Source organism: Piliocolobus tephrosceles, chromosome 2 (genome assembly GCF_002776525.5).
Source record: "Piliocolobus tephrosceles isolate RC106 chromosome 2, ASM277652v3, whole genome shotgun sequence".
Classification (NCBI taxonomy): domain Eukaryota; kingdom Metazoa; phylum Chordata; class Mammalia; order Primates; family Cercopithecidae; genus Piliocolobus; species Piliocolobus tephrosceles.
The window spans coordinates 766,302-779,686 of NC_045435.1; the positions used below are offsets into that span (position 1 = coordinate 766,302).

General features: G+C 38.9%; 1 pseudogene; it reads left to right on the plus strand.

Moving 5' to 3' along the window:
- Window positions 1–804: 804 nt before the first annotated feature.
- On the plus strand, window positions 805–1,706 carry LOC111542196 (annotated as a pseudogene).
- Window positions 1,707–13,385: the final 11,679 nt, after the last annotated feature.

Below are 13,385 nucleotides of genomic sequence, written 5' to 3' on the forward strand. Positions count from 1 at the left end.
TAGCCAGGATGGTCTCGCGATCTCCTGACCTCGTGATCCACCCATCTCGGCCTCCCAAAGTGGATTACTTTCAAAATTAAAATAATTCATCTTAAACTGTTAGTTCCTCTGAAATACCAGCAAAATACTCAGGTTTGAGAATTTCTGACCACTGTCTATTAGTTTTAGGTCAATAACTAGAAGATAATCAGGCTAAGAGCTCTCTCAGTTATTTTACATTTGGGGTAGTAAATGTCAATATTTACATGTACGATTTAGGTCCTTTTGTGTGGATCTTTGCATTGTGGCAAATTGAGGAAACCCTAGATATTTGGGATGATTGATTTGGATTGCTAGAAGGAGCCTTCCCTGTTTTTCACCACAAAAATATTGGTTATTTCCATGGCCTCAGTATCCCAGGAAAAAGTGAATGAAATAGCTAAAGGGAAAACACCTAGGTAATTACTTCTGTTGATTATTTAATGTTGGTAAATAGAATATTTCATAGAGATTTTAACTGATCAAAGAGAGGAAATATTTTTTGTTCTGTATAAATCATGGAGGCAAATCATACTGTTCTTGTGGTAATGAGTAAGCCTCCCAAGAACTGACGGTTTTTTAAGAGAGGTTTCTGCTTTCCCTCACAAGAACTGATGGTTTTATAAGAGGGGTTTCTGCTCTCACTTGGCTCTCATTCCGTCTTGCCTGCCACCGTGTAAGACATGCCTTTCACCTTCCACCATGATTGTGAAGCCTCCCCAGCCATGTGGAACTGTGAGTCCATTAAACCTCTGTTTTCTTAATTAATTACTCAATCTTGGGTAATCCTTGGTTGTCCTACACAACGGTGATCCCAGTCAGCCTGTTTCATCAATGCAACTAAATTTGAAAGCATGTGCAACAATTCAAAGCCCAAAAAGAGTTACATTGCCACACAAGGCTGCCTGCAAAACACGGTGAACAACTTTTGGCGGATGGTGTTCCAAGAAGACTCCCAGGTGATTGTCATGACAAGGAAAGAAATGGAGAGAAGAAAGAGTAAATGTGTCAAATATTGGCCTGATGAGTATGCTCTAAAAGCATATGGCATCATGTGTGGTAGGAACGTCAAAGAAAGTGCCACTCATGACTATAAGCTAAGAGAACTTAAACTTTCAAAGGTTGGACAAGGGAATATGGAGAGAATGGTCTGACAATACCACTTTCGGACCTGGCTGGGCCACGGAGGGCCCAGCGACCCCGGGGGCATGCTGGACTTCCTGGAGGAGGTGCACCATAAGCAGGGGAGCATCATGGATGCAGGGCCAGTTGTGGTACACTGCAGTGCTGGCATTGGCCGGACAGGGACCTTCATTGTGATTGATATTCTTATTGACATAATCAGAGAGAAAGGTGTTGACTGCAACATTAATGTTCCCAAAACTATCCACGTGGTGTAGTCTCAGAGGTCAGGGATGGTCCAGACAGAAGCACAGTACAGATTTATCTATATGGAGGTCCAGTATTATATTGAAACACTACAGCGCAGGATTGAAGAAGAGCAGAAAAGCAAGAGGAAAGGGCACGAATATGCAAACATTAAGTATTCTGTAGTGGACCAGACGAGTGGAGATCATAGCACCCTCCTGCCTTATACTCCAATGCCACCCTGTGCAGAAATGAGAGAAGTCAGTGCTAGAGTCTATGAAAATGTGGGCCTGGTGCAACAGCAGAAACGTTTAAGATGAGAAAACCTGCCACAACTTCAGCATAGAAATAGATGTGGACTTTCACCCTCTCCCTAAGTACCTGCTTCCCAGTTACTCATTTCCTCAGATAAGAAGAAATTATCTCTACAATGTAGATGTTATATTTTATAGAATTTTGTTTTAAATTGAGGAAGCAGTTAAATTGTGTGCTATATTGTGCAGATTATGGGGATTCAAATTCTAGGCATTTTTTTTTTCTTTTTATAACCTTAACCAGTTTAATTCTTTTTTTCATTGTAGGGGAAGATAAGAAGAAATGATTTGGGAAAATTAAGTAACAACATCCTAGAAAAGTGAGAACAATCTCATTTACCATGATGTATCCAGTAGTGGATAATTCATTTTGATGGCTTCTATTTTTGGCTAAATGAGAATTAAGCCAGTGCCTGAGACTGCCAGAAGCTGACTGGTCTACCTTTGCATTGGCATTAAAGAGTCATAGAAAAATAATCATGGCTATTTATGAATTAAATAAGAGGTGTGGCTTCTTTTTTTTTTTTTTCCAGCCAATGACCAATTATAGTTCGACTATTGACTGAGAAGGTTGTGATGGGGAAATGTTTGCCATATTTTCTTTGCATTTGAGTAATTGTCTTGTACTTAGAAAAAAAGGCATCTATGAATGACCAGTGTTTTTGGTTGTCAAATGTTGCTCACAGACTTACCCCAAAAGTTTAGGGCCTGAAAACAACCCCACCCCCAACTGTTCTTCAATCTGAGCTGGGCTCAGCTGGGCTGTTCCTCTGCCAGCCTGCAGGTGGCCACTCAATATGGTCAGCAGGTCGGCGGAGAGACCGGGATGGCTGGGGTTCTCTCTCTGCCTGCAGTCCTGAGTCTCTCCTTCTCTGTGTAGTCTCTTTCAGTGGCCTGGCTGGCAGGGTAACTAGACATCTCACTTGCAGTTCACAACTCCCAAGAGCTCAAAAGCAGAAGTGGCCAGTCCTTCTGAAGACTTAAGTCCAGATTTGTCTCAGTGTCCCTTCTACTGCCCTCTATTGGATGATGACGATGATGAATGTTTCTAATTAGAAGAGCGGGGGAGTATGCCCTCCACTTATTAAACAAGTCACAAGCTCAGCCCAGATTCAACAAAAGGGTGTGAAGTGGAGGTGCAGTTAATTGGAGGCCACTAGTCTAACAGACGGTCACAACCAGTGCCATGGAAAACCAAAGATATTAGCAAAAGTAAAAGTTGCTAGTGACCTTTGGAAGCCAAAGTCACTTATAGTAGCTGGGACAAAGTGAAAGTCAAACTGAGAAAATAAGGAGAGGGCCTTCAAGGAGCTTCCTGAATGATTTCTGCCAGCCCTGAGCCTATTTTTGGAACCAGCACTTGGAGAAACCGATCCTGTGAGAATGGATGTGTTTACAGACACAGGGCTTTTGAGAGCAGCACCACCACACTGAGCCACCCCCAGACTTGAGAATGTGACGCTTTCTTAATGCCACTGGTTTTTAGTCAGGCCACAGTGAGAAGGAACAGCCCTCACACACCTCTGGCCAGGTTGAACGAGCTCATTTTTTAGCCAACGGTAAGATTTTCTAATGTTCTATCTTAAGTGCCTTCTCCAAAGACATCCCTCTTTGCCTCATATGTTGAATCATCATTCAGTGCAGATATTTCAGTGAAGATATAATTGGTTGACTTTTGTAACGGTAATAAAATGCTATGGCATCTTTACTGTGAAAAAAAAAAGACAGCAGTGATCATTACAATAGATATTTAGGGACAATATCATTGGTGTCGAATGCAGACAAGGTTTGCAGATGGAAAAAAAGTAGATGACTAACCAAACCTGAGGCCAAACAGAGTAGTACTAGGTCAGTTCCTTGGCTCCCTAGTTCCCCAGGAGGGAAGAGCTGGGTGCTAATCAACTAATACCAATAAACTGCTCTTCCTTTGCCCCTAATTTTTTATTGTTCTATAGGTGAGCAGAAGAGGGTGAGTGTGTTTGAGGATGAGTAAAGGTCAAGTTTCCGTATCTGCAACAAAGCATTTGTGGTTCAAAATCTCCTCTTGCATTCTAATAAGGGTGGACCCTGAAAGCATACTTTTATTTGCTGAGGTGGATGGTGAGTGAGGATACAAACTGGGGAAGTTAAGGATTGCTTAATTTAATGAAAGTAGATTGAGAGGTTGGGGAAGGTAGTTCTGGTAGCAGTGAGTTGGCTACAGATGTGGAGAAGAATTTTAAGCAACTGAAGTGGGAGAGGAAATTGGGGGCAAAGGAAGAGCAATTTAAAGCAGAGCATTTCTGATTATCTTGCTGGGTAGTTAGAACTCTCTTTTTCATTTCCACATAGACACTTCAGCCAAAGTGACTTCTATTTTTGGAGTGAGGTGTGTGTGTGTGTTTAGATATGACATATTGAAGCTGCATCCTTGTCTGGGGTAAATACCTGAGGTTTGTTGTCTCCTGCCAGGGAAATCGAGGATGCAGATACACAGGAAGTGAGTTTAAGAGTGGAGGTTTGGCCAGGCATGGTGGCTCACACCTGTAATCCCAGCACTTTGGGAGGCTGAGGCAGGCAGAATACTTGAGGTCAGGAGTTTGAGACCAGCCTGGCCAACATGGTGAAACCCCATCTGTACTAAAAATACAAAAATTAGCCGGGAGTGGTGGCAGTTGCCTATAATCCCAGCTACTCAGGGGGCTAAGGCAGGAGAATCACTTGAACTCTAGAGGTGAAGGTTGCAGTGAGCCGAGATCGCACCATTGCACTCCAGCCTGTGGGACAAGAGGGAGACTTCAACTCAAAAAAAAAAAAAAAAAAAAAAAAAAAGGGGGGGGTTAAATAGGTGAAAAAAAGGAAAGAGAATAACTCTCTCCTACAGAGAGAGGGGGATTCCTGAGTGGGTCTTCTGGTTTTGTGGTCAAATGCATGAGGTTTTATAGACGAGCTTGAGGAGGTAGCGTCTGATTTACATAGGGCCCAAAGATTGGTTGGAGCAGGTATGGTATTTACATAGTGTGCGAAGAAGCTGGTCACCCCACCCTAATCTTTTATTATGCAGATGGATTCTCTACCTGGCCAGCACCATGTTGTCTGTTCCTTACTGTACATGTGGTTGACAAAAGGGAAGATGGAGCTGCTATACTGAACATGCCTAGCCCCCAGGTAGCCTTTTCCTATTGGCACATTTACCTGTGCAAGCTTTTCACTTGCTTCTCTGTGCTTGCAGCTTGAGTTTTCAGGCTGCTTTTTGTTAGAAAAGAAATTATTTGGGGGCTGCTTTTTATTAAAAGGAAACCTTACCAAGGACTCTCTTACCCTCACTAACTTCCTAAATAATTTCTTTCTAGCTCCTATGTCAATATCAGGTCTGACTTCAAGGTACATTTGGGAGGAGACGAGGGAAGCCCAGTGTGGCCAGTCTCATTTGAATTACAAGTGAATAAATTGAATTTTAAGCTGTATGCAATTATTATTCTATAATCTATCATGTATATTTAATCACATGATAGATTATAGAACCATAATTTATCTTTGTTTATTGTTATAGAATACTTATTTAATCCCCACCTCTCTCAGAATTTATTACACAAAATTAACTGAGTTGGAATATATGCTGACGATTGCAGTCAAGATTCTGTGGCTAGAGGGTAGAGGGAGTAATAGAGGTTTTTATAGAATGATTCCAGACAAACTTTCATTTCTGTTGACATGAGCTTGACATAATATATGCCTACAAGTTATCATTATTTGTAGATTAATAGGACAGTTTATAAGCTTCGTATCCATTTTAGTCAAGATATAATTCTTTATAAAACTAATGAAGGATTGTTAGCACATAAATAACATTCCAAGAGTGTGTTTTGTCCATTTCAGTAAGTCAAATACTTATTCAATTGGTGATAAAAGCAAGAGCTAAATTCATGAGCACTTTATGTCCTTCCTCAGTTGAAGGTGTAACGGGAAGTAAATTAAGGTTCTATATAATTTATTGGATTTTTAAAAGCTTTGTGCACTTTTCCTAAAAATGCCTTGAGGCATTAACAATAAAATTAACTTAAGCTTCTGCATCTACTTATAGCCATAATGATACATTCAAATGGAAATCAAGAGCATGCAAATCAAGCAATATGCTGTTACCCTTAGAATATTGAAGGGTGCATTAAAGATATATAGTTACTTTAATAAGCAAGGATGAAAACCTTTCATTTGTCCTCTTTTTATACATTCTGTACTTCTCTTGATCGAGCAGCAAGACAAACAAAACCACCAAGAAACCAAAACTCCCCCAAAACTAATAGAAGCTAAGGTTCAGGGACTCTACTTGGAATGTGAATTTCCAAGTCTTTTCTTCTCTGTCTGTGCCCTGCCATAGCCCCTCCTCCCTCACACTGTGCTGAGGATGGCTGTGCTTCTTGCACACACAGCAATCCTCCATCATAGAAGTATGCTGGTCACACCCACCTTACCTGAGTGCTTGCTGCCAGAGAGCGGCATGCGTCATTATTCTAGAAAGTGGTCTTTCTAGTAGATTGCTAGAGGGCCCTTTACCTTTATGCTTTATTTATAAAAAAAAAAATTCTAAAATGTAAGAAGGGGGAGTAGAAATATACAGCATAACTCATGTGGGAAATAAAAGGAGCTTTGAAATTTTTCTGTAACTGATTTTATCTTGCATTGTGATCTCTTTTGTGCTAGTGAGGTAAAAACGTAAACTTTACAGTTAAAGATAATTAAGACACTACTGGTGAAAACAGCCTCATTAGATAAATATTCAAGCCATTCAAAGTTCACACTCTCTCTCAGAGCTATTTCTTTTCATACAGGTAATACCCCTGCCTCCCTCTCTTCTTTTCCAGGGTGGCAGGTAGGTGCAGGAGGCGACTTAAGTGTTGTCACAGTGGCGGGTGGGAACTAGAAGCCTGGACGCTGGAACAGGTGCAAATCCACTGAGTCCTCACCACCAGTGTCTCCTGTCCTGCTTGTTTGTGGGGAGAGACCTTGGCCTCGCTGGCTGTATCACTGACATTATCTGGTGCCCAGCATGAATAGTGCAGTGGGCTCTAGATTTCTGGACTGTTCCTGATGATGTCTTCCTTCCCCACCTCTGCTTTCGCTGATGCTCTGGATCCCTGAGGTTTGGCTGTGACTGTCATTTAGCCCCAGCTTGACAGTCGGTCATTCTGCTCACATTCTCGGCATCACTTCTCTGTCTGTGCTTATGTGCCAGGCCACCTCACTAGCCTGCAACCTCAGCTATTCCCTCTGGGACAGAGGACACTGAGGGGTTACTTGCATGTCACACTGAGGACCTGGAGAACTCAAGGTACAGTCTCAGGCCTTCTCTCTGTCTAAGCCTGTCATGAGCTATTTCATTTCAGCATAGTCACTCCAGGTTGGCAAAGGTGATTTGAGAGGTTGCCTTTCAGAGTTCTAGTGGCATTTGGCTTTCCCTTTAATCTTGGGTATTTCTATTACTCTTCTTGACCCTGATCTATAGGTCTTTGTAGTCTCTCCTCTCCACTGCTGTTTTCCTCTTATTTTTCCCTGTGAAGAAGGAGCCATTTATCTATGGGAAATACAAAGGGGAAAAAAAGAAAAAGGTGATCAATTCCCTGTAATCTTTAGTCAAACACACATCTCAGTCCCAGCTCTCCAGGGTTTGTTGTGTGCTGTGACATCAGCTCCTTTGATGCCTGCAAGTGCAGATGCACAGCCAGTGCCTGTGTTAGCAGGTAATTGGTAGAGAGAAGAGAAGCCACAGAGAGCATGCTAGGAGGATCTGTCACAAAAATTGTGGTCAATAACTTCAGAGTGCCAGTAACAGGAATGCAAGACAGTTGTCACCTAGAAGTATGGATTTGTTTTCACTAACTCTGTTCATCTCCTCAGTTGAGAAATGAACTAGCTCAGTGACTTTTGTTTGCTTCTTGTGTTTAACCCCTCATGGAAAGAATAGAATAGGCACCAATTTTATTTTTAATATATTCTTACATAGCAACTCTATTAGTTTGCTAGGGCTGCCATACCAAACCCCACAGACTGGATGGTGGAACATTTATAAACAATTATTATAAACAATAAACAGACATTTATTTTCTCACAGCTCTGGAGACTGGAAGTCCAAGATCAAGGTGGGGGTAGGTTTGGTTTCTTCCAAGGCTTCTCTTCTTGGCTTGCAGAGGAACCCCTTGTTACTGTGTGCATGGCCTTTTGTGGCCACTCATCCGTGGTGTCTCCTCCTCTTCTTAGTAAGATACAAGCCATATTGGATTAGGGCCCCACCCTAACAGCCTCATTTGAACTTAATCACCTCTTTAAAAACCTCATCTCCAAATATGGTTACCTTCTGAAGTACTGGGAGTTGATACTGAAACATGAATTCATGAGGGGACACAATTCAGCCCATAATAGCAATGGTATTCTAAGGAATTTCAGTACCTTTAAATCATAACCATGACTGAAACAAAAGTTAATACCATCCCTGCTACTCAGATTATGAGACACAAGAATAGGGAATGGTTACATCAGAGGTTTCAAAGCTCAGGAGAGAAAGTAAGAACTTAATTCAGTTCTCTCAGAATGAATGGGATATAGGCTCCTATATTTTAAATTTTATTCTTTTAATTATACAAAAGTACTTTAATATGTGATTGGTGGGGAGATTTCAAACTATCCAGAAAAATATGGCATCATTGTCTTTCTGACTTTATATTTTATATTCACTCTTTCTGACTTTATAGTCACTCTTTCTTTGTCCCAGAGATTAATATTTTAGTGTCTATTCTTTCCGATTAAAAAATAATATTGATACATAAATATAATGTGCAGGTTTGAACATTTTAATTTCATTTTTCTGAGATGGGTTAGTACTATATGTACTGTTGTTTGGCTTGTTTTGTTTCACTTAATGTGATGACTGAGAGTTCTTTCTATGTTAGCATAAGGCAAGGTTTCTCAGCCTTGGCACGATTGACATTTGGGGATAGATAATTTTTTGTTGGGAGGGTGCTGTCCTGTGCATTGTAAGGTGTGTAGCACCATGCCTGGCGTCCATTCAATAGATGCCAGTAGCACTCATCCCTCTGCCAGTTATGTCAACAAAAAATGTCTCTAGATACTTATTGCCAAATATCCACTGGTGGGCAAAACTGCTCCCAGTTGAACACTGGTATAAAGAGATTTCTCTAATTTTAAAAAATTGCTGCATATCCAGTGCATGGATTACACCATAGTTTATTTTATAATCTTCCTATTAATGGAAATTTAAGATATTTCCATTTTGTTACCATTAAGAGCAATCCTGCATCAACCATCGTTCCATCGTTACATATGACTCTTTGCTATGTGTACTAACCACCTTAGATTAAAATAGATTGCCAGAAATTCAGTTACTGTGTCAAGGAAAATTCATATTTTATATTTTAATAGATGCTATGAAATTATCCTTCAAAAGCTTCGTACAATTTGGATTTCCTGAAATGAGTGCCCATTTCTTCACAACCTTGCCAACGCTGAATAATATCAAATCTTCTAATTTTGTTAGTGTGACTGAAAATGTGTAACTTGTTATATTTCTCTAATTACTAGAACTTAAGCATCTGTGTACTTGTATTTCTGTTTTTGTGCCCTGTTTGTCTTTCTTGCCTCAACCATTTTTATGAGTGGTTTGATTTGTAGGAATTCTTCGTATGTATTCTGGCTCCTAATCTTCCTATTACTGCATGCATTGCAAATTTTTTCTCCCAATCTGTTGCTTATTTTCTAACTTTGTTAACACAGCCTTTTATGAACAGGAATTTAATTTTTTGCAGTTAAGCATTTGAAATTTATTTAAGACAGCCTTCCAAACTTCTCTTATATAATGCTTTATAGTTTTATTCCTCTTGATGGATTTTTATCATGCTTCACTTTTTATCATTTTGTTCTTTCACCCATCTATAATCTATTTTTAAGACTTTTCTTAACAGGAGTTTTAGGGTCACAGCGAAGCTTTCCATTTATCCCCTATCCCGACACATGCATAGCCTCCCTTTTTATCAACATTCCCCACCAAAGTTGTACATTTGTTATAATTGACAAACCCACACTGACACATAATCGCCCAGAGTCCATAGTTTACATTAGGGTTCACTCTTGGTGTTGTACATTCTATGGGTTTGGATAGGTGTATAATGTCATGTACACATCACTATAGTATCATACAGGGCATTTTCACTGCCCCCACATCCTCTGTGCTCCACCTGTTCATCCCTCTCCTCATCCCCAATCCCTGGCAATCACTGATCTTTTTACTGTCTTCATAGTTTTGCCTTTTCCAGATGTGATATAGTTGAAATCACACAGTGACCAGCCTTTTCAGATTGCTTTCTTTCATCTAGTAATATGCATTTAGCTTTCCTCCCTCTATTTTCATGACTTGTTAGTTCATTTCTTTTTTATCATTGAATAATATTCCATTGTCTGCATGTACTACATTTTATTTATCCATTCACTGACAGCAGGATATCTTGATCACTCTGCTAATCACTTTAGATTAAAATAGATTGCCAGAAATTCAGTTGCTGGGTCAAGGAAAATGCATATTTTATATTTTAATAGATGCTTATGGAATTATCCTTCAAAAGCTTCATACAATTTGGATTTCCTGAAATGAGTGCTCACTTCTTCACAACTTTGCCGATGCTGAAAAGTTTGAAAATTATATATTAAGTTACTACAATCATCCAGGTGTAGATTTTTGTGTGGACATGTTTTAAATTCTTTTGGGTAACTATGAAGGTGCATGACAGATTGCTGAATCTTATGGTAAGAGTATGTTTAGTTTTGTAAGAAACTGCCAAACTCTTTTCCAAAGTGGTTGTACCATTTCACATTTCCACCAACAATGAATGAGAGTTCCTGTTGTTCCACATCCCTGCCAGCATTTGGTGGTGTTAATATTCTAGATTTTGGTCATTTAAATAGATTTGTAGTTGTATCTCATTGTTTTAATTTGCATTCCTCTGATGACATATGATGTTGAACATATTTTTCATATGCTTATTTGCCATCTGTATATCTTCTTTGGTCAGATGAATGCCAATGCCTTTGGCCTATTTTTTAATTGGGTTGTTTATTTTCTTGTTGTTGAGTATTAACTGTTCTTTGGATTTTTTGGACAACAGCACTTTATTAGATGTGTCTTTTGCAAATATCTTCTACCACACTGTGGCTTTTCTTCTAAGTCTTTTGATATTATATTTTGCAGAACAGAAGTTTTTAGTTTTAATGAAGTCCAGCTTTCAGTTATTTCTTTCATTGATGATGACTTCGGTGTTCGACATGGTTAAAAAGTCATTGCCATACCTAAGGTCATCTAGGTTTTCTTTTAGGTTATCCTCTAGAAGTTTTTAGTTTTACACTTTACCTAGTATCATGGTCCATTTTAAGTGAATTTTCATGAAGGGTGTTACAGTCTGCGTCTAGATTTATTTATTTTTTTTGCAAGAGATGTCGAATTTTTCCTGTACCACTTGTTGAAAAGGCTGTCTTTGCTCCATTGCATTGCCTTTGCTCCTTTGTCAAAGATCAGTTGACTATAGTTACGTGGGTCTATTTCTGGGTTCTGTATTCCCTTTCATTGGTCTATTTGTGTATTCTTTTACTAATACCACACTGGTTTGATTAGTGTAGCTTGATAGTAAGTCTTGAAGTTGGGTAGTGGCAGTTTTCTAACTTCATTCTTTTCCTTCAATATTGTGTTGGCTGTTCCATGTCTTTTGCCTCTCCATATAAACTCTAGAATCAGTTTGTTGTTATCTACAAAATAACTTGGTGGGATTTTGTTTGGGATTGTGTTGAATCTATAGATCGAGTTGGGAAAAACTGACATAATGACAATATTGAGTCTTTCTAACCACGAATACGGACTATCTCTTCATTTATTTAGTTCATCTTTATTTTGTTTATCAGAGTTTTGTAGTTTTTCTCGTGTAGCTCTGGTACATATTTTCTTAGATTTATAACTAAGTATTTTTTACTTATTTGGGTGGTAATGTAAATAATATTGTGATTTTATTTTCAATTCCAATTGTTTATGTCTGGTATATATAAAAGAGATTGACTTTTGTATGTTAACCTTGTATCTGCAATCTTGCTATAATCACTTATTAGTTCCAAAAGTTTTTTGTGGATTATTTTGGATTTTCTACGTAAAGAATCATATTATCTGATAACAAAGATGGTTTTATTTCTTCCATCTTCATATGTATACCTTTTGTTTCCTTTTCATGGCTCATTGTATTAGCTAGAAAATCTAGTACAACGTTGAAAAGGAATGATGAGAAGGGACATCCTTGTCTTGGTCCTGATCTTAGTGGGAAAGCTTTGATTTTTTCACCATTAAGTATGATGTCATGCGTAGGTTGCTTGTAGATTTTTTAAACCAAGTAGTGGAAATTCCCCTTTGTTCTTAGTTTACTGGCATGTTTTAATCATGAATGGATGTTGGATTTTGTCAAATGCTTTTTCTGTATCTCTTGATAAAAACATGTGATTTTTGTTTTTTAGGCTATTGGTGTGATACATTACATTAATTGATTTTCCACTTTTGAATCTGCCTTGCATACCTTTTATATTCACTGCAGATTAATTAAACTTTGTACTCAAGAAGGAGTAAAATGAAAGAGGTAGAAAGGGTCTGAAAGAATATAGCCTTGCATACCTGATATAAATCCCTGTAATTTATTTTTTATAAATCGTTTCATATAGGAAATTTTTTTTCCATTTCTAACTCAAGCATTTGTGTAAACACATTTGAAGCTGTTTGACCAATCTTCATGTGGGTTGCTGTGTCTAACACAAACATGATAATAAAAAACAAATACAATTTGCATTTCTATTCATATTAAAATTATTTATAAATCTCCTATCTCTCCTTTACATAGAGAATTTGTGGCACTTAGGACAGGTGGTTTTCTAACTTATGCCGTCATTATTCCTACTGACTACCTTGCTGAAAGTGGATGGAATAGAGCTCTCCCTGAGTAAGGAGGAGAAGAGCAGAATTCTGGTTATTTGTATCAGGTGGTTGTTTTTCAGAAAGCAGGATCATCATCCACATGAGGTCTTTGAATTTCTTTTTCATTTTGTTGTTGCCAATCCTCTTTATTTATACCATCCAAGACCTAAATTTTCTTTTTCTATCCCGTTGTTGGTTAGTCTGGCTGGTTCCAAACGAGATCATCACGTATTGAAGGACCTGTTCTTCTTGGATTGCAAAACCATGAAGATGACTAGGTGAAGGTGGCAGGGTGCAGGAGGGTCTAGGAGGCAAAGATCTGAAAGGGGCTGCTGTAAAGGTAGCAGCCCAGAGCCTGAAACTTTAGCAGAGATAGAACAAATCTGTGCATTCCCTACACTGGGTTACCAATTCTGCCCCCACACTGGATGAGTTCAAACCCTTTTATATTCACTGCAGATTAATTAAACTTTGTACTCAGGAAGGAGAACAATGAAAGAAGTAGAAAGGGTCTGCAAGAATATAGCACGTGTGATATTGTACATGAATTAGAACAAAATAAAAATGTAAGTGGGAGGTGGTGCCTGTTTCTTTCTCTCTGACCTCATCTCCTACCAGCCTGTCCTTCCACTCTCACCAAACTCTGGCCATGCCTCCCCCTTGCTGCTCCATGAACACACCAAGAGGCTGCTGTTGTGGAT